A 20,558-nucleotide genomic window follows, 5' to 3' on the forward strand; every position below is an offset into this window, starting at 1 on the left:
GAAAGGAGAAATATTTAAAAAGAAATCGGCGATAACTCGTAAACGAGCTAATCAAAAATATCTAAAGTTATTCTTTTGAATGTGGGTTTAAGTGCTCTTCAATAAACCTAAATAGAATTATTCTCTAAAATAATTAGGGAAGTCAATAATTGACCCCATTAAAATTTACATGGGATTTCCTATGTCCCGTCCGACGAAAACACCCGGTAGATCACATCTAGAATAAAAAAATGTATATGTTACACAATAAAACAAAGTGTTAATTAATAATTTGTTTCTTTCATTTATCCACTAAATAAAGTAATAAAAACTGTTTATTCGTTACAGTGGCCTTTCATGGTCCATCCACCTTAATATTATTTGTCTGAAGGCAGTCCCATCAAAGTAAGCCATACCCACAACTTGGTCTTATATACTCTCAGGCGTTATTTCCTGATTAAACGACGTTTCTATCTCTGTCCGCCCCCCTTCCTCTGTTGGTCGATCGATCGGTCGATAAAATAGGGCCCGCTAATTGTTTTCGTCGTTACGATTCGAACGCGAACACACAATAGCGAGATTTAACACCGCGAACGACATCGGCAACAGGAACAAAACGACCAAGAGGACGACGGAGCATAAGCCTAACAACAAGAACAAGAGGAACAAACCGAAAATTAATTAATACAATAGCTTCTCTTCTTCTTCTTCTGCCACGTTGCCAGGTCGTCCTGTTTATTTTTTCAGAAATTTATTAGGCTTTCTCTTAGATCACTTTACATAATCCTAACATATTTTGATAGTTTTTGAGATATTAATAGATAAATTTTAATAGACTAGACTCTAGCAAATATGATTTCAATGCTTTGCAAAATGAAGAAAATCATGTTATGGATTTCATTTCAAATGGAAGGTGATTGTGCATTTTTTTCGAGTTGTATAATATTGAACTTTTAACTAACTCTGAACGTGGGGTAGGTATAAAGATCTTGCTCCGCGTTCCTGAGTGGATAAGTGTGAGATGGCCTTTCTTGAGAAGCTGATACATGCTTACGTATTAGGCAAACGGATTCAAATATAAATAAGGAAGGAAGAGTTAATATTTTTAATTTTTTAAAAAAGTCCTGGCAATGAGTTCTGCTGTTTAGTCCCAGTGAATATCGAACAACTCTCTTCTGAAGCTTGAAAATGCGGTCAAATTGAGTCGCACAACACGTACCCCACAATGGAAGGGCATACCTGAGGTGCGACTCAAAAAGTGCATAATAAACAGTTCTAGCCACTGACAAGTTAAGCTCCTTAGAAACAGATCTTAATGCAAAACAGGCAGAGCTCAGTTTTTTTCGACAAAGCTTCGATATGCATGTCCCATTTCAGAGAATTGTCTACAACATGCCCTAAGAATTTTACAGATTTTACAACGTCAATGGTGGAGTTACAAGTTAAGTACAAAAGGCTGCAGCGAGTTTTTATACGACAAAGCTTTAGTTTTAGAAATGTTGAAACTCAGGAGGTTCGAATCGCACCAAGATTTAATGGTGATTAAGTCATTCAATATAATCCTATGAAGTGCCGTGACGTCCTTGTTGCTGCAAGTGAAGCTAGTGTATTCCGCAAAAAGACATATTTTACCACTGATGTTTATGTTAGCATGAATTGTGGTGAATTAGTGATTTATTTTGCTGTTGTTGAAGACGACCAAAGGTTACCCTAACTGTAATCTTGGTTTTGTTCCCAAAACTTGCTCACAAGCTTCATAAGACGCTTAATCAAATCACTGGAGTCAAACTTAGTATATTTCCCTAAATTTTAGGAAAAACAGACAAACCCGGCAACAGCGCCCTCCTCCGAACGTTCCGTCTCTCTCGCTCTCCAACTAACTCGCGCGTTCCTCGTCTCCGTTCCGACGCTTATACCTCGAAGAATAAGTCCACGTTTAAATTCTCATAAATAACCCGTTAACAATCTGCTAGTGACAGCTTGTTAAGTCCTAACCACAGGTTAGGTTATAATTAATGGCTGACGTCACAACGTAATTGTCGGGCCGTAGCTATTATACCCACCTCTTCTTCTTCTTCTCTTCTGCTCTACGAGCCAGCGAGCGGTGGTGCGATGGTGTGCGTGCGTACAGTCAACGAGCGACCATTTGTTAACGATATTGGGGTATTTCAGGTGTTTAATGTTGGCAACGCCGCTTACACGGTCCGGGACACGGGTTCGGCCGTGTAACGGCATAGAAGCTCGGGGATTTTAATGGGAATTCCTGTTTTACTCGTCTCTCCCAGATTCCGGACAGTTTGGTTTTAGTTGCCTACGTTTTGGGAAAATTTCCGTAAAAAAAATACGGATTTTTTTCCGTAAAAAAATTACGGATATTTTCCCGTAATTTTTTTAAACTGACTTTTAAGCTTTTATATCTTAATTGTTAACTCACATTGTCTTTAATTTTCTATATTCACAGTTAGAAGAATTTTCCGTAAAAAATTACGAATATTCTTTTTAAATATTTTTTTTTCTGCAGAAATTACGTAATAAATATTTTTTTCTTTTATATCTACATTAACTATACTGGTTTTTTCTAATTTCATGCCACAATATATTTGGTATTCTTCATTAGTTATTCCAAAAATGTCCGTAAAAAATACAGATATTTTTTTAATATATCTTTTCCGTAATAACTTTGAAATATATTTTTTATTCATACCTTTATTAACGTCTTCCAGAATTTCACGCCACATTGTTTTTAGTTTTCTTCATTTGAATTTATCAAAAAATTCCGTAAAAAATTAAGGATTTTTTTGACGTAAGTATTTTGAAATAATTTCTTCTTTTATAATTATTTATCTTCTTATACCTTCATAAACTCTATTCGTCTTCCTTGATTTGACGCCACGAAAGTGTCTTTGGTTGTCTATGTCTGGGGTTAGAAAAAATTTCCGTAAAAAATAACGGATATTTAATATATTTTTTCCGTAAAATTTTATAAATGTGTCTTTTTACTATTATATATTCATTAATTCTATTCGTCTTCTCCAATTGCACGTCACAGTGGCTTTAGGTATCGGTGTTGAGTTTACAAAATAGTTCCGTAAAGATTACGGATATTTTTTAATATTTTTTTCGTAAAAGTTTGATATGTCTTTTTACTTTTATAATTTCGTTAATTTCATCGTCTTTCCCACTTTGTTTTTAGTTTTCTACATAATATGAGGTTTCAAAAAAAATTACGGATATTGTTTAAATATTTCTTCCGTATTTTTTTTAAATATGTGTTTTGTTGCTATATCTTCATTAGTTCTACTCGTCTTCCCTGATTTCTCGCTGCTTTGTCTTTAATTTCTACGTATAAGGTTCCAAAAAAATTTCCGTAAAAAATACGGATATTGTTTTAATATTTTTTCCGTAATTATTCTAAATGTGTTTTTGCTCCTATATCTTCATTAATTCAACTCGTCTTCCCTGATGTCTCGCTATTTTGTCTTTGAGTTTCTACGTATGAAGTTACAAAAAAAATCCGTAAAAAATTACGGATATTGTTTTAATATTTTTTTCCGTAATTCTTTTAAATGTGTTTTTTGCTTTCATATCTTCATTAATTCTACTCATCTTCCCTGACTTCTCCCCATTTTGCCTTTAGTTTTCTACTTACGAACTTACAAAAAAAATCCGTAAAAATTACGGATATACTTTAAATATTTTTTTCCGTAATTCTTCTAAATGTGTTTTTTGCTTTCATATCTTCGTTGGTTCTACTCGTCTTCCCTGGTTTGTCACCATTTTGTCTTTAGTTTTCTACCTATGAGGTTACAAAAAAGATTTCGTAAAAAATTACGGATATTGATTAAATATTTTTTCCGTAATTTTTCTAAATGTGTTTTTGCTCTTATATATTCATTAATTCTAGTCGTATTCCTCAAAATTCCATCACATTGTCTTTATTTTTGTACATATTTGGGGTTATAAAATAGTTCCGTAAAAAATACGGATACTTTTTCCGTAATAAGTTTAAAATATGTTTTCTTACTCTGTTATCTATATTCCTTGATTTCTTGCCACTTTCTTTTTAGTTTTTTAAGTTTGGTTAAAAAAAATCCGTTAATTACTACTTACATATTTTATTACGATGTTACTTTATCCGTTTAGTACTTCATACCTACAGAACGCACTCTCCTCCGAATATACATTCTATAATAACTTGAATTATCTATATTTCACTATACAGATAGTACCACGAATAAATATCTTTCTACAGATAGAGAGAGTACTACCCCGAGGTACCATCGCTCTCTCTCTATTTTCGAAATATACATTATGCCTTTACGGATCGGTAATTAACCAAATAAATTACGGAACCACCGTTATTAATGGCATCGCAGCGAGGCAGCGAGCCAAAGGGGGCAACAACGGCAACGGTTGCCCGCGACAACGTGGTTATTATGTAATTATCAGTTAGTTTTAATCTGGAGAGTTAAGCAAACCTTTCAAGAAGGCCAACAAATTACCGAGCGAGGGACACACCTCTCCGAGATGGGGGCAGTACCGCAGACCGTTTATCTCGGACTTGGTCCCCCTCCTTGCCTCCGCGACAGCCTCCTCTTACTGTGCGTCTTTCTGTGTGTTGCTGTGGCTGGGCCTGTTTTATAAATTACCCCGCTAATTTCCCTATAGCTAATTTAGGTGGTTTTGTTACGTGAAAACGAACAAATTTATGTTTGTATTAGAGACAAATATATGTATCGATATTTTCAAAATGTCTATACATATTTTATGTGGTCCAAACTGTATTCCGGAAACTTCGGCAGCATATTCTGCAGATAAAAATAAGTAGAAAAGTTCGTATAAATGTATGTCCTAAAATGCTTAGATTCGGAGATACAGGGTGTAGAAGTTTCATTTTTATTTCGATTTTTTCCTAATAATTTCTGAAGTAACGTCAATATTCGGATGAAAATTTGAATTTGATGTCAATATGACTCCTATTTGTAGGTATGTTTGAACTGTTTTGAAAAGTAACTTTTCGTCCGTACCTGTATAAAAATACTGAGTGAAACTTTTTGAATGATGATCTTTTTTTAATTAAATCGTGATTTTTTTTCGTAATAATTTTTGGGATATATTTTTCCGTAAATATTTTTAGAAATATATTAGATATTATAATATTTAATCAGATATTAATCACTCTTCTTCGTAATAAGTAACCTGTAATTTTTCCGTAATCATTTTTAGAATGTATTTTTTCGTATTTATTTATTCACATATTAAACAAAGTTTTTTTTACTTCTTCCTATTATCTATAATTTTTTCGTAATAATATACAGATACTTTTTATCCGTAAATATTTTCAGAGAATAATACTCAAATATTAAAATTTTTATTCACATATTTATCAATCTTTTTTTAATTAAATCGTGATTTTTTCCGTAATAATTTTTGGGATGAAATTTTCCGTAAATATTTTTAGAAATATATTAGATATTATAATATTTAATCAGATATTAATCACTCTTCTTCGTAATAAGTAACCTGTAATTTTTCCGTAATAATTTTTAGAATGTATTTTTCCGTATTTATTTATTCACATATTAAACAAAGTTTTTTTTTTACTTTTTCCTATTATCTATAATTTTTCCGTAATAATATACAGATGCTTTTTATCCGTAAATATTTTCAGAGAATAATACTCAAATATTAAAATTTTTATTCACATATTTATCAATCTTTTTTTAATTAAATCGTGATTTTTTCCGTAATAATTTTTGGGATATATTTTTCCGTAAATATTTATAGAAATATATTATATATTACAATATTTAATCAGATATTTATCACTCTTCTTCGTAATAAGTAACCATCAGTAATCTTTCCGTATTTATTTATTCACATATTAAACAAAGTTTTTTTTTACTTTTTCCTATTATCTATAATTTTTCCGTAATAATATACAGATACTTTTTATCCGTAAATATTTTCAGAGAATAATACTCAAATATTAAAATTTTTATTCGCATATTTATCAATCTTTTTCTAATTAAATCGTGATTTTTTCCGTAATAATTTTTGGGATATATTTTTCCGTAAATATTTATAGAAATATATTATATATTACAATATTTAATCAGATATTTATCACTCTTCTTCGTAATAAGTAACCATCAGTAATCTTTCCGTAATAATTTTTAGAATGTATTTTTTCGTATTTATTTATTCACATATTAAACAAAGTTTTTTTTTACTTCTTCCTATTATCTATAATTTTTTCGTAATAATATACAGATACTTTTTATCCGTAAATATTTTCAGAGAATAATACTCAAATATTAAAATTTTTATTCACAAATTTATCAATCTTTTTTAATTAAATCGTGATTTTTTCCGTAATAATTTTTGGGATGAAATTTTCCGTAAATATTTTTAGAAATATATTAGATATTACAATATTTAATCAGATATTTATCACTCTTCTTCGTAATAAGTAACCTGTAATCTTTCCGTAATTATTTTTAGAATGTATTTTTCCGTATTTATTTATTCACATATTAAACAAAGTTTTTTTTTACTTTTTCCTATTATCTATAATTTTTCCGTAATAATATACAGATACTTTTTATCCGTAAATACTTTCAGAGAATAATACTCAAATATTTTTTTTATTTACATATTTATCAATCTTTTTTTAATTAAATCGTGATTTTTTTCCGTAATAATTTTTGGGATATATTTTTCCGTAAATATTTTTAGAAATATATTAGATATTACAATATTTAATCAGATATTTATCACTCTTCTTCGTAATAAGTAACCTGTAATCTTTCCGTAATTATTTTTAGAATGTATTTTTCCGTATTTATTTATTCACATATTAAACAAAGTTTTTTTTTACTTTTTCCTATTATCTATAATTTTTCCGTAATAATATACAGATACTTTTTATCCGTAAATATTTTCAGAGAATAATACTCAAATATTAAAATTTTTATTCACGTATTTATCAATCTTTTTTTAATTAAATCGTGATTTTTTTCCGTAATAATTTTTGGGATATATTTTTCCGTAAATATTTTTAGAAATATATTAGATATCACAATATTTAATCAGATATTTATCACTCTTCTTCGTAATAAGTAACCTGTAATCTTTCCGTAATAATTTTTAGAATGTATTTTTTCGTATTTATTTATTCACATATTAAACAAAGTTTTTTTTTTTACTTTTTCCTATTATCTATAATTTTTCTGTAATAATATACAGATACATTTTATCCGTAAATATTTTCAGAGAATAATACTCAAATATTTTTTTTTTATTTACATATTTATCAATCTTTTTTTAATTAAATTGTGATTTTTTTCCGTAATAATTTTTGGGATATATTTTTCCGTAAATATTTTTAGAAATATATTAGATATTACAATATTTAATCAGATATTTATCACTCTTCTTCGTAATAAGTAAATCGTGATTTTTCCGTAATAATTTTTAGAATGTATTTTCCGTAAAAATCGTAACTCAAGAAATAAAACACACTTGTAATAAAAATTAATCTGTAATTTTTGTACTGTTACAAACATTCTTCGCTAAAGGATTACACTAGACGATTTTTGTTGAATTATTTCCTACAGTTTTGCCACCATAAAACTGGTATTTAAGAAAAATTATAGAAAAAAACAACTTCATACATTTATATTATACATCCTTTACTATACAAGGGTTTTTTTTTGAAAAATCAAGCGCACCCCTCAGAAAAGACGTTATAATTGCACAAATATCTTTGAAAAATTGATATTTTATTTTTTATATATAAATATTAAATACCTTTCTGAGAGATGTGGCGAATTTTACAAAACAGAATTGAAAATCTTGAAGAATAGTACATATACAAACATTTTAGGAATCTTATTTGAGATATGGCCTATAAAAAAACAAACTCAAATCATATTTTTTTCGATCATAATATGGTAAAATTAAAAATCACAGATTTACACATATATTTTGTTGTTTAATCTCTTCTCAGTACCCCAAAAAAAGTTTTTTGAATTTATTTCTTTGTAACAAAGAAAAAGTTTGAAAGCAATATACAGAATACAGAAGAAACCTTATAACTACAATCTATATACAAGTTTTTTTCAACTATTTACAATAATAAATATCTATAGAATCGAATAAATAATAATTTTAAAAACTTCATTCGTTAGTTAGGGTTTTCTTTTCCTTTACAGTAGTAGAGCAAGAATTTAGGGACTTTTTTTACAAAAGACAGGCAGTTGGCACTACTTTTTGGCCACTATTTCGAATCCAAACAGATATTTTCAAATTTGTTTTATATTTTCGATGAAAAAACGATACCGTAGTAACCACGGAAATAATATTATGTCGTTTTTACAAGTGGAAAAACGGCTACACCCAAGATTTTACCTGATGCGTTTTGACTGAACGGTTAAGAATAACAGGCAAAACTTTACGTGTGGACGAGACTTTAAGTCGGTAATTTTAAAACATCTGTTCGAACTCGTACTTTCTTATTGGCACAACGAATTATGTAGTTTCATTTTCGTTATATACAGGGTGTCTCGATATTATTGTTTGATAATCAGTTTACAGGGACGAAAAGAAACTCACACTGGGATCGTATAGGAACATCCTTAAAAGTTGGCATGAACGTCATCAAAATAGTTGATGAATCCATATCACAATGTTGCCACGGTTACTTTTTTTACTTTGGACAAGAAAAAATAAAATTGGTAATTTTAATGAGTTTTGTTGATGTAAATAATAACTGTTTATATATTTATAATGAATTCATTTTTGTTTCCTAAAATATTTTGATTAAAAAAAAGATGTAAAAGTTGGCAACGTTGTGCCAGTCAAGCTTAATAAGTTGACTAAAAGTTTATTTGGTTTCGACGTTTTTGATGACATACACGCAAACTTAATTAATTTCTCTATATAACACTACAAAACGTCCTTCTATCTTGACACACCCTGTACATTTCTCATTTTTCTCACTGGCAATAATGTGTGTTTTTTTTTAATAAGTTTTTTCCTGGTACTACACGGTAGTGCTTTACGTGTCACTTTCCACGTCACTCACACAGTCTTCGTCCATGTCCATGTCTATGTACTCACTGTACTCCTCACTAGTCTCTTGTTTCCACTTGTTCAAGTGATGCGCGTTGCTTTGTTGTGAATCGGAACTTCCGGTCGACTTGGTACCGCCATTTTGGCTCGTTTTCGCTTCCTCTTCCTGTTGCATTCGTTTGTGTTTCGTCCGGCGGTTCTGGAACCACACTTTGACCTGGAACAGAAGAAATTCGAGTTATTTACAGTGTTGGAATGAGTTAAATCATGAAAAAATCAATAAAAATAGAAAATATAAGGAGAATTTTCATAGCAGCTGTTAAAATTGCCTTATATCTATCAAAAATAGTAGATAAAATAGTACTTTAACCACAAGGGTAGATTAAATGATACTTGCGAGGATAAGTTAAAAACTTTATTTCTTCTCGCACGTTTTTTAATTGATTCCATTTTCGAAAATTTTTGTATTCCTTTTCATAAGTTATTCGGGATTTAAATGAGAGTAGTTTGGATATGGCGTTTGTCGCCTCAGCCTGAATATCTGTTGGTAATTTACTTATTTCGTTTTGAGCCATTTCTGGCTCCAATTCAATCAGCAATCGACACGAAAGAGAATTAAAAAATATTGACTCAAAACTGACAACTAAAGAGACAGTCTTATTACAACGAACTAGTGGACAGAAAAAACATTCCAATAGACAGTTCACTCAATTGATCATAATATAAAAAAGTAGTAAATAATACTTCACCCACTACATCGTATCTATTTAGTCCAATACCGAAATAGAGATTTTGAAAAATGACTTCCTCGAAACTTGGCAGTCTCTTATATGTCTCGTATGTTGTGCATATCTCGCATCATAATAGCAACAAAAAAAGGGGAACAGCAAATAGAGTTATAAAAACAGGATAGCCAACTTCACGGACTATTACACCGCTGATAAACGATGCCTAAGTCTATTCAAAGCTAGCCCCATTATTAACTCATGCAGTGGAGTCTCCATTGTTGTTCCTTTAAGGATTTTTCCATTTTGCTGTTCCTGGAAATATCCCGAAGTCGTTTCCGCCATTTTTATGCATCATTTCAGCTCGATATGTTAGGGAATTTTCGTATATATTTCATAGCAATTAAACTTTAAGCTGGAAGATGCGGTCAGGCAATGTCTTGTTATTGTTGTGTTATTGTTTTAGGCGCTAACGAGTGCGACACGAGCGATGGATAGGTTGTCTCCGTCGTAACGGTTTCTTAAATAAAAGTTTTTTTAGAAAAAAAAACTGTTTTTTTCTATCTGAAAAAATAATAGAAAGTCATAGGGGTGACTTTTGAGACGTACCCGGTATATTAAAAAATATTGTTTCATAATGTAATATCATTTTAAAATTCTTGTATGTTATTTTAGATTCTGAAGATAGTTTTAGGATAAACTGGAATATATTTTAAATAAAAACATGATTAATTTTTTAACCGATGCCTAATATAATTTATCTTGTATAATCACAGGGTTATAATTATGATTTTGTTACAAAAACTTTTATATAAATGATTATGTAAGAGAAAAAATTCAGATTTTACATTTTACTAAAATATTATCTAAATAAGCGCCTATCTACAACAACGCCACTGACTCCCAATTGGTAAATTGAGAGTTGCCTACCGGTCGAAAGTCGTTTCGAGACTCAAATGGATCATTTAAGTCAAATTTCTTGCAAATTTGGCACTGGCGAACCATATTTTACAGTTCCTGAATACAAAAAGTAAATAAAATAAACATTTAAGGACTACAAACTAAGAAAATGCAATAATTCAGCTAGAGAGAAATAACGGCAACAATGCTTTACTACACACGTGCGACGCGTACTACAAAATAATAGAAGAATGAATAGGCGACCTCGCCTCTAATCGGTGTTGCCATATTGTAAAGGATTTATATAATATAAAGGAAGTAGTATAAGGACTATTTAATACATCTATGGAATATTAAAACCTACTTTATTAAAATGCAGTATTAATATCTCAATATATGTGTATAATAAGTAAAAAATATTGATAATATTAAAGACGTGACAACATAGGCTGGACGAGGAAGGTTTGGACGGCTGCGGTCGAGTGTACCCAGAAGTAAACACGTGTACAAAAATGATTGTTTGACCGCGTGTAGATGTAAATAGTGTAGTCTATATTTTATTTTAAGTCTATGGTGCTGACTAACTGGAATTCAAATTTCGCGCTGGAGATTCAGGTGGTAGCTTTGCTGTAAAAAATGTCAAGTTATCAAATTTATTTATTTATTTCCTGACATTGTCATTCGTTTTGACACTTTAGTTTTGTATATTATGAGTTGTGTTGCTGCACAAATTGTGTTGCTTTAAGCTTGAAAATGTTTACTAGCAGACCTTGCAGTCGAACATTGTTCTTTTTAGAACCTCTTTTAGTGTGAGATAGTACACAAGATAGCTTAATAGCCATAAAAACTCATCGCAACTTTATTAGAATATTTTGAACGGGAAAGCGGTAGTAATGGCCCTTTATGTCCCTTAAGTGCTAAAATATATAAAATTGGGCAACGCTGTGCCGGTCAAACTTAATCACGTGACTAAAAGTTTATTTGGTATGAACTGTATGTGGACTAGCCTCCAGACTATATCAGTTAAATGAATACCAAAAAACCTATCCAGAAATCACTACGGCACAAAGCAAAAAAAATATCGCATATCCAACGGGAAAAATCAACAGAGAAGATTAAAAATGGCACTGTTAATCCCCGAAACGTTGAGAATACAGTGGCGTAGAGCGTGGTATTGTACATATACGCGCTAAACACACACCTATATCGCGGGAAAAAGTTTCCCCGGTTCAACTGTATTGACATTTTATTAAAATATAAGTGGAAAACAGTACGGACTGCACGTTTTCAATTACAGAGGGCAAACAGTATCAGGATCAGAGTGTGACGTATGCACGAGTGAGCTGAACAACGAATTTTGTCCTTCATTTATATCATTAAGTTCATAACTAGGTAGTAAATACATTATGTATTATGAAGAACATTAGGAGACATAAATATACAGGGTGTTTCAAAAATACATATGATATCTCTCGTCGGGAGATTCCTGTCGTATTTTGCTTTTCGTAAAATGGTCCCTCTAGTATTCCCAAGTAGCATTTTCACGACTTGCGACCACATGTTTACTAAACACAACGTTGGATTAGTTACAAAAAATAGTTAGTTCCCTACCTTGAGTATTAAAATAAATTTAAACGTTTTTATAACGTTGTGCCGACGTTGGACTAGTACTACAGCAAAGTAGAAGTTTCTGCGACGTCGAATGAACGTTGTCTTGTAACCTTTTTTGCTTAAGTGATCTTTAGGTGATTCGGACAACGTAGTTACAACGTTGAACAATATAGAGTTTTCCGACGTCAGTTTCAGGACCTATTCCAACGTTATGCAAACGTCGTCTGTTTTACTAATTCCAACGTTGTTTAGATTTCCTTATTCTTACGTTGGTAGGACGTCGAGTCACTACCTTTTTGCAACTGTATTGAACCATAACCTTAAATCTTAAATTTTCACTTCATTGTTCTGTTCAGTCAGACAGTTCAGTGCTGTTTTTGTTTTTATAAAAAAAAAACTTAATTAAAATGGGACATAAGAAAGGTACATATAAAACTAAATTTAAATATACATCGACATATATTACCGATGTTTATCCACTCCCTCGTTTATTTAGATTATAGAGGGCGGCACAAGCTAGACTCTAAGATGACTAAATTAGGCAATCTTGCGAATAATATACTACCTGTTAAGGCCGAACTGCGACTTTATTAGTCCAGTATGCGACTACTCGAACTACTCCATCTTAATCTCCAAAACAACAAAGTGAAAGCCGCCATGTTGTTAAATAAGAAAATGTTTCGTTCCTAAAATAGCAATTACAGTTGAGGGTTGGAACCTTTGGTGTTACACAGCAAAATAAAAACACTAAATCACCACAATACACCAAAACACTTTTACTTTTACACTGGACGCGCGTTTCGCTAACCATGTTAGCATCATCAGCAGATGATTATAAACTAGTATAGTACGGATTATAAACTATACTAGTTTATAATCATCTGCTGATGATGCTAACATGGTTAGCGAAACGCGCGTCCAGTGTAAAAGTAAAAGTGTTTTGGTGTATTGTGGTGATTTAGTGTTTTTAAAATAGCAATTCCTGCTTCTTGAATACATTAACTTGAAATATTTGACCCTAAAAAACACGCGGAAACAATTTTTTCGACTGCGAATAAATTATTCTCATTTTACTAAAAAAAAACTTCAAAATTTTTTTAAAACTTCTTTAATTTTAAGGCCCATTAGTATTTTTCAAAGTAGAAACAATACATTTATCAATAAAGTTGTTTGCGTTTAACTTTTTGCCTTGGGTAACGAGTTACAGAGTCGGTTAAAGTGTTTCAATAATTATGATCTTCAAACATCCTCCACACTTAAATACTTTTGTTTTATTTTCCTTCACTGCCATCTGACATATGTCTCTAACTAAATCATAAAAATAATATTTTTACTATAATTATCCCAATTTAGGATAAAACGCGACTTAGACGCCATATTAGTTTTGTATTTCTGTGAATTAGGATTTTAAACAACGTTGCAGTTTGTACTAAATTAGGCTTCTAGCCAACGTCGGTATCCAACGTCGTTTCGACCCAAAAATTATTCTCCAAACTAGTGCAGACTAGGGTTGGCACGAGGTTGTGCCGACGTTGCGCCCCGACGTTTGGTCGCGTGACACAACGTTGTCCCGACGTCCAAATGCTGCTTGGGTTATTTACTACGTTTTTTGTTTTTTGTAAAAAAAACGCCACATGGCATAGTTTTTGTGAAAAAAACATTTTGAAGAATTTATTTTTCCAAAGCAGACCTACAAAATATACAGGGAGTTCCAATATTTCGTGGACATAGGACAACTACGTATTTTTTGGATCAAAATAAGTTAATTGTACATAATTTACCTTTATACAAAAGTGCTTCGCTTGTCCGTTAGAGGGCGTCAATCAAAAATAAACCCGAATATCAATTAATTTGAAAATTATTATTTTTTTAAAGCTTTTTATGAAACTTATGGTTTTTTTTAAGAGCCAATAAGCTATCTTTTAGTAAAAAAGCAACTTTCTAGAGCAAGTCGTTACTTCAGTAGAGACGACCCGGATAAACATTAGCATTTTATATACCGGGTGCGTCTCAAAAGTGGCTCACCCCCTATAACTTTTTTATATTTTCAGATAAAACAAAGATATTTGGTATGTTAGTATATGACGTAAATTAGGATTGATTGACGTATTCAACTTCCGGCTTCACCGGAAATGACTACAACTTTTGATTTTTAAATAGCACCCTTGGTATTTTTTTACTTTATTCGATAGAAAATGACACTCTCTGCTTCCCAAGTGGAAACCAACTTAGAGCGAAACTCAAGAACGTGGAAGACTCTATCCGTAACCTGGAATTGGAATGCCCCAAAGGTCTAAGACACTCGGAGAAATTTCTCAGGATTCACGACCGAGAAAAATCAAAGATTTTCCTTGATTTACTTGGGATTGTCTCGAGGTTTTTAACGTGACACTGTCTCCTCGACATTTTTTTCAGTGTATCTGTCATTTAATCTAGTACTAGAATCTAGTACACAAAACTAGAGCAACGTACAGCAAAGCAAAATCTGTGCAAAGTACAGAGACTGGCATGTATCTGCATCACAGGTGCCATGAGAACATGTCCAATAGCAGCAGCAATGGAGATCATCCTAGACCTAACACCACTGCACATTGTCGTCGGGAGTTATGCAAATTGGACAATGATTAGAAAGGTCATTGACGGAAACAGTACTGGGAGAATTTTAAGGTCAGGGGCTTGGAATACCCTCAAAACGAAAATTCCACTTCTCTAACTCCCAATGGATGACATACCAAGAATTTACAACTTTGAAAAACACCTCACTGTAGTATTGAGTAATAAAAATGATTGGAAGGAAGAAACGTTCGCTCAGCATGTGGTATACTGATGCTTCTAAAACCAAAGCAGAGACAGGGATAGGAGTATTTAGGCCGAAAACTAAATACTCCGAACCAATGGGCACCTACCCCAGTATCCTTCAGGCAGAAATTTACGCTAGCGAAAGATGCGTACAATTTATCTTAGATAGGAACTATTGAAAACAGGAAGTAGCCATTTTAGCTGATAGTCAAGCAGCACTAAACGCGATCAACTCAGTAACTATCAATTCGAAGTTGGTCAAAGAATGCCTAGAGAAGCTCAACAAATTAGGCAAAGAAAATAAAGTTCTCCTACTCTGGGACAACCATTTGATGTCGGAAATGGAGAACTAACCTCTGTAAAACAGTCTCAGATGCTGGCTTTTGTCAAACTCCTGAGGCTCTATGATATGAGTTATAACTTCCAAAAATACACGCAATATTCTTTTTGCCAGAAAAATTTTACAGAATATATCAAGAAAACTATAAAATTTAATTTTTTTTGGAATGTGTATAATAAATCGTTTAGCTGTAGTCCTACGTGACAGTCGGCATACTTCAAAATGAAATTAATCGACCGTGACAATAATTGAATATTCGATTGATTTTTATTGGGGTTCTTAACCGAATTTCAATCGTCCAATTATGAATAAGCATCTAATTAAAATAATTAGCGATTGCCGAAGTGAATGGCCTCCTTTATCGTTAGGAAAATTATTTAAATTATTCCTTAAACTCTTTTATTATTATTAGTTCTGCTAAATGGCGAGGGTTATTAGTATTCTTTGGTTGAAACGTTGCGATGTGTTTACACGCGCATCGTGCTAGGTGTATTTGATAGAAATCGTCGACTTGCAGTACTACCAGGGTGGTCCTCGTAATAATACTGCGAAGAATCAAACCAATCACTTCCTGGATCCTATATTATGGTTGTCTTCTATCCAAAATTGATTTGTTTTGAACCACAACATACAGTGTGTCCCAATATTCCGTATTTTTGGTGGTATCAAAATAATCTCTCCCAAGTAACATTTTAAGTTCCTTTAGGTTATATATTCTCAAGGTTAGTTATATAAAGGTTTAATAAATGTCTCATTGGTATCTTACAGTGTTTTGATTTATATAAGTGTAGCGTTGATTACTTATCACTAATAGTAACCTTGAAATGTTGTTTATCACTTTCCTTATAAAACTAGAGGTTCTTGTTACTAAAGGTTTCATAATAAGGTTTTATAAAGGTGTTCACATCTGTTTTATATAACTTCTGGTATTAACTGTTCTACCAAAATACCAAAGACCCTAGGACTCTTTTGCAAACTCCTACCACTTTAAATATAGATAAAATTGAACCAAAACAGTATTATTTCAATTTTATGAGGTTATGTTTTGTTTTCTGTACATTTGCTGTCAAATTGCTGTAATGTCAAACTTCGTTCGCATGGAGTCGCTACAGTCGACACCACGGGTTACATAAAGGTTTTCTGGGTGACTAAAAGTAGACATAAACACCCCGGCATTTATAATGGTGATTTGTATCACCTTTAGTTGTATAAAACACTAAAATTGGTGTTTTAAATAACCCAAACTCATTTACGCAACCTTAAGTAACCAAATTTATATAATGGTTGATGAGTATGTTATAGACCCTAAAGTAATATATAGCACTTTAAATATAATGGACGCCATTATTATTGTCTGATTTTTGGCTACAATGAGTATTTCTAAGACAACGTTGAAAACTGGTACAAAACTATATTTTGGCCAGTTGCCAGTTATTTCTATGTATTATAAAGTCGTATGTTCTATTATTTATATTAATAAATTTGACTTTCATTACAAAAAATTTACCATACTTTTTTTGTTTATAAAAAAATCTATTAAATAATTCTGCTTTTGGGGGCGCATGTGTTTTTTGGAGGTAAAATTGATTTTCACACAGTAAATTTAATATCCCATATGTATTTAGAACTCTGGCTAGGCACAATAGATTTTATTAAGCCAGTAATTTCTATAAAGTCATTTGCATAACGCAAACGCTTTTGTAGGCTATGATAGGGATGGCATCATTTTGTCTCTTGTGTCTGGTCTAGTCTGGATTATCTGCGTAGAATAACTTGGAGCAATAAGATCATATCTGCTTTTTATGTTAAAAAAAGAGGCAGATATTAAAGTAGTTAGTCAGAAAGAAACAAGTTTATTTTCAAAAAACGCCCATACGCGATATTTCTATGGAGGTAATCTCTGGGAAAGATTGTTTTTGAATCAATTTGTTACAAAACCATATAAATTTTATATCACTCTAATCACAAAACTTCAATCTATTTCCGTATTGTAACGGAATTTTAAATTATGTCTTTATTTACAGAAAATTTAGTCCAAACATACGGAATATTTTGTTGCTACAATGTGGATAAAGTATAATCCTTTATCTTTAATTTCCTTCTTCATTTGTGGTAAACATACCTCGTCAGTTTTACATAAAACGTTAAATACCGAACGATTACTTTGCTACTTTTTCGGACTATAGTAAAATAGATTCTTAAGGCTGCTTGACTGGCTCGGATAAGATAGTTATTTATTGTTAGCCCTGTATAGTATATATTATATCTAAAAGCTTCAGCTCGCACCGAAAACAGTACAATAAATAAACAAAACGGCACCCATAGAAGAGATAAACCCATCGCAGAATATAAATAAAACACTGAGGCAATTCTCGAAACAAGCCTGGAGAGCAAATACGCCACGAAACACAAATTTATCGTCGGTGCACGCCTCGCCACGGCCCCGGCTCGGGCACCTATTATTAAATTATTAATTCCAACGTCCAATATTATCAATACAATTAATTAATATCGTTAATGAAGAAAAGGCCCGAGGCTGAAACCGGTCTCCGCGTTGATGGTATCTCGCGGGCGCTGCGATTGGTCGGAAATGCGCGTCTAGATGGCAGAGGAATTGAGTGAGATTAGTGTAGCGTTAAATACGGCAGGTATGCAACCGTTTGTATCTCGGAGATCGGGCAATGAGGAATCTTTTTGTAAGAAGAATGTTAATAAAATTGTTTTCTTCCATAGCAACTGTTAAAATTGCCTTATATCTATCAAAAATAGTAGTAGTTTTAGAATTTTAGAATTTTTTAGAATTTAGAATGAGTGGGAGGGGGGTTAATCACTTCGACCTTACAGATCCATTGTGTCCCCCTTTCTTGAATCATAACTCATCATACAGTCCCAGGGCTTTGACAAAAGCCAGTATCTGGGACGGTTTTATAGAGGGTAGTTCTCCATCTCCAATATCAGTCGTACCAAAATTCATGGCACGAATGGTTGTTGTCTCGGCGCACTCAGTGATGAGGTGTACTATCTTCCCCACAGAATCTGCATTCGCCGTTTCTTCTTAGTTTCAATCTACTGAGGTGTTCATTGAGGAGACAGTGTCCTGTTAAAAACCCCGTGACAATCCGAAGATTGTTCTTACTCAGACCAAGGAAGATCTGTGATTTTTCTTGATCATAAGCCCTCAGAAACTTCTTCGAGTGTCGTAGACCATTGCAAGATTTCCATTCCAGGTTGCGGATGGAATCTTCCAAGTTCTTGAGTTCCGCCTTGAGTTGGTTACCACTTGGAAAGCAGAACGGTTCTGGTCCAGTTAGTGGAGTGTTCGCTCCTTTCCTAGCTAGATTATTTGCTTTTCATTGCCTTCTATCCCTTGGTGAGCAGGCACCCAGTGTAGGAGGACTTTGTTTTCTTTGCCTAATTTATTCAGCTTCTCTATGCATTCTTTGACCAATTTCGAATTGATTGATACTGAGTTGATCGCCTTTAACGCTCCTTGACTATCAGATAAGATGGCTATTTCTTGTTTCCGATAGTTCCTATCTAAGATAAGTTGTACGCATCTCTCGATAGCGTAGATTTCTGCCTGTAGGATACTAGGGTAAGTGCCCATTGGTTCGGAGTAATTAGCTCTCGGCCCAAACACTCTGATCCCTGTTCCCGTATTGGTTTTGGAAGCATCAGTATACCAAGTTATGGTATGGTCTTTTAACTGCTGGGCAAGCGTTTCGCTCTTCCAATCCTTCTTATTGCTCATTACTACATTGACATGTTTGTCAAAGTTGTACGTTCTTGGCATATCGTCCACTGGGAGTTGCAGGAGTGGTATTTCCTTTTTGAGGGTGTTCCAAGCCCCTGATCTGACAATTCTCCCAGTACTAATTCCGTTAGTGACCATTCTAATCATTGTCGCATTGGCATATCTACCAATGACAATGTGCAGTGGTGTTAGATCTAGAATGACCTCCATTGCTGCTGTTGGACAGGTTCTCATGGCTCCTGTGATGCAAACACATGCTAGTCTCTGGACTTTGCATAGGTTTAGCCTTGCCGTCCGTTGCTCTAGTTTTGTGTACCACGCAACTGCTCCATAAGTAATCATGGGTCTTACAATCATGGTATACATCCAGCGCAAAATGTTAGGGGTGCAGCCCCATCTATTTCCGGCCAGTCTTCTGCATATCATGAGAGCCTTTATGGCTTTGCTGGTAGTGTTCTTAATATGCCTGTTCCACAGGAGTTTACTGTCCAGGGTTATTCCCAGGTATTTAACTTCCTGTGTTGGCAGTATTTCCTTTCCATCTAGTTGGATTCTTTTCAAGTTTTTCAGACTTCGCCTTCTGGTGAATGGCACTATCGCGGTTTTGTCTGAGTTGATACTCAGCCCGACAGTCCTACACTATCTTTCAGTGATACGGAGTCCTCTTTGTATAATATCACACAAGGTGCCTTCATGTTTCCCCCGAGCGATCATGACTATGTCATCTGCATACCCAATGCAGTGTATTCCCGCTAGAGTTAATTCATCTAGTAGTTCATCCACCACCAAGCTCCACAGCAAAGGGGAGGTTACTCCACCTTGTGGAGTTCCTTGCGTTGTTTTAACAGCTACAGTTTTGGTGCCCATCTGAGCCTCTGCTGTTCGTGTTGACAGCATTTCCCAAAACCAGCGAATATAATTTTGTGATAAAAAGTTCTGTTATATTTGTGTTTTATATAGTTACATGCACTTAAAAAAACTCTTTGTTAGACCGTTTAAATTTGCAGTAACTTTAAGAATACAAATTATGTATTGAATTTCTTGATGAAAATATAAAGAAATTATGAAGAATATCTGTTTTTCTGTTAATATTTAATGCCTTAATCCTACATTTATTTCCTATCCCTTCCTGTTTAAACTACGCCTACAAGGACCGTCGACAGATGGCACTTGTTACCACCCCCAGCAAATTGAGGAGTAATTTTAAAAAATACGAAATAATTGAAGCATGTTTTTCTTGTCTTTTTTCTTTGAATAATGAAGTACGGTAATTTAAACAGTCTTGCTAACATTATATTTTCTTGTCCTGCAATTTAAGTTGGTGGTATATCACGCTATGTTGTGTAATTTTTTATTGTACTCTATTTAAAGTGTC

The 20,558-nt window shown here is 32.9% G+C and overlaps 1 pseudogene; it reads right to left on the reverse strand.

Moving 5' to 3' along the window:
• Window positions 1–8,759: 8,759 nt before the first annotated feature.
• Window positions 8,760–20,558, reverse strand: part of LOC115891852 — a 45,932-nt pseudogene continuing 34,133 nt past the window's right edge.

This window comes from Sitophilus oryzae, unplaced genomic scaffold (assembly GCF_002938485.1).
Source record: "Sitophilus oryzae breed Bouriz unplaced genomic scaffold, Soryzae_2.0 scaffold_119_pilon_pilon, whole genome shotgun sequence".
Lineage (NCBI taxonomy): Eukaryota > Metazoa > Arthropoda > Insecta > Coleoptera > Curculionidae > Sitophilus > Sitophilus oryzae.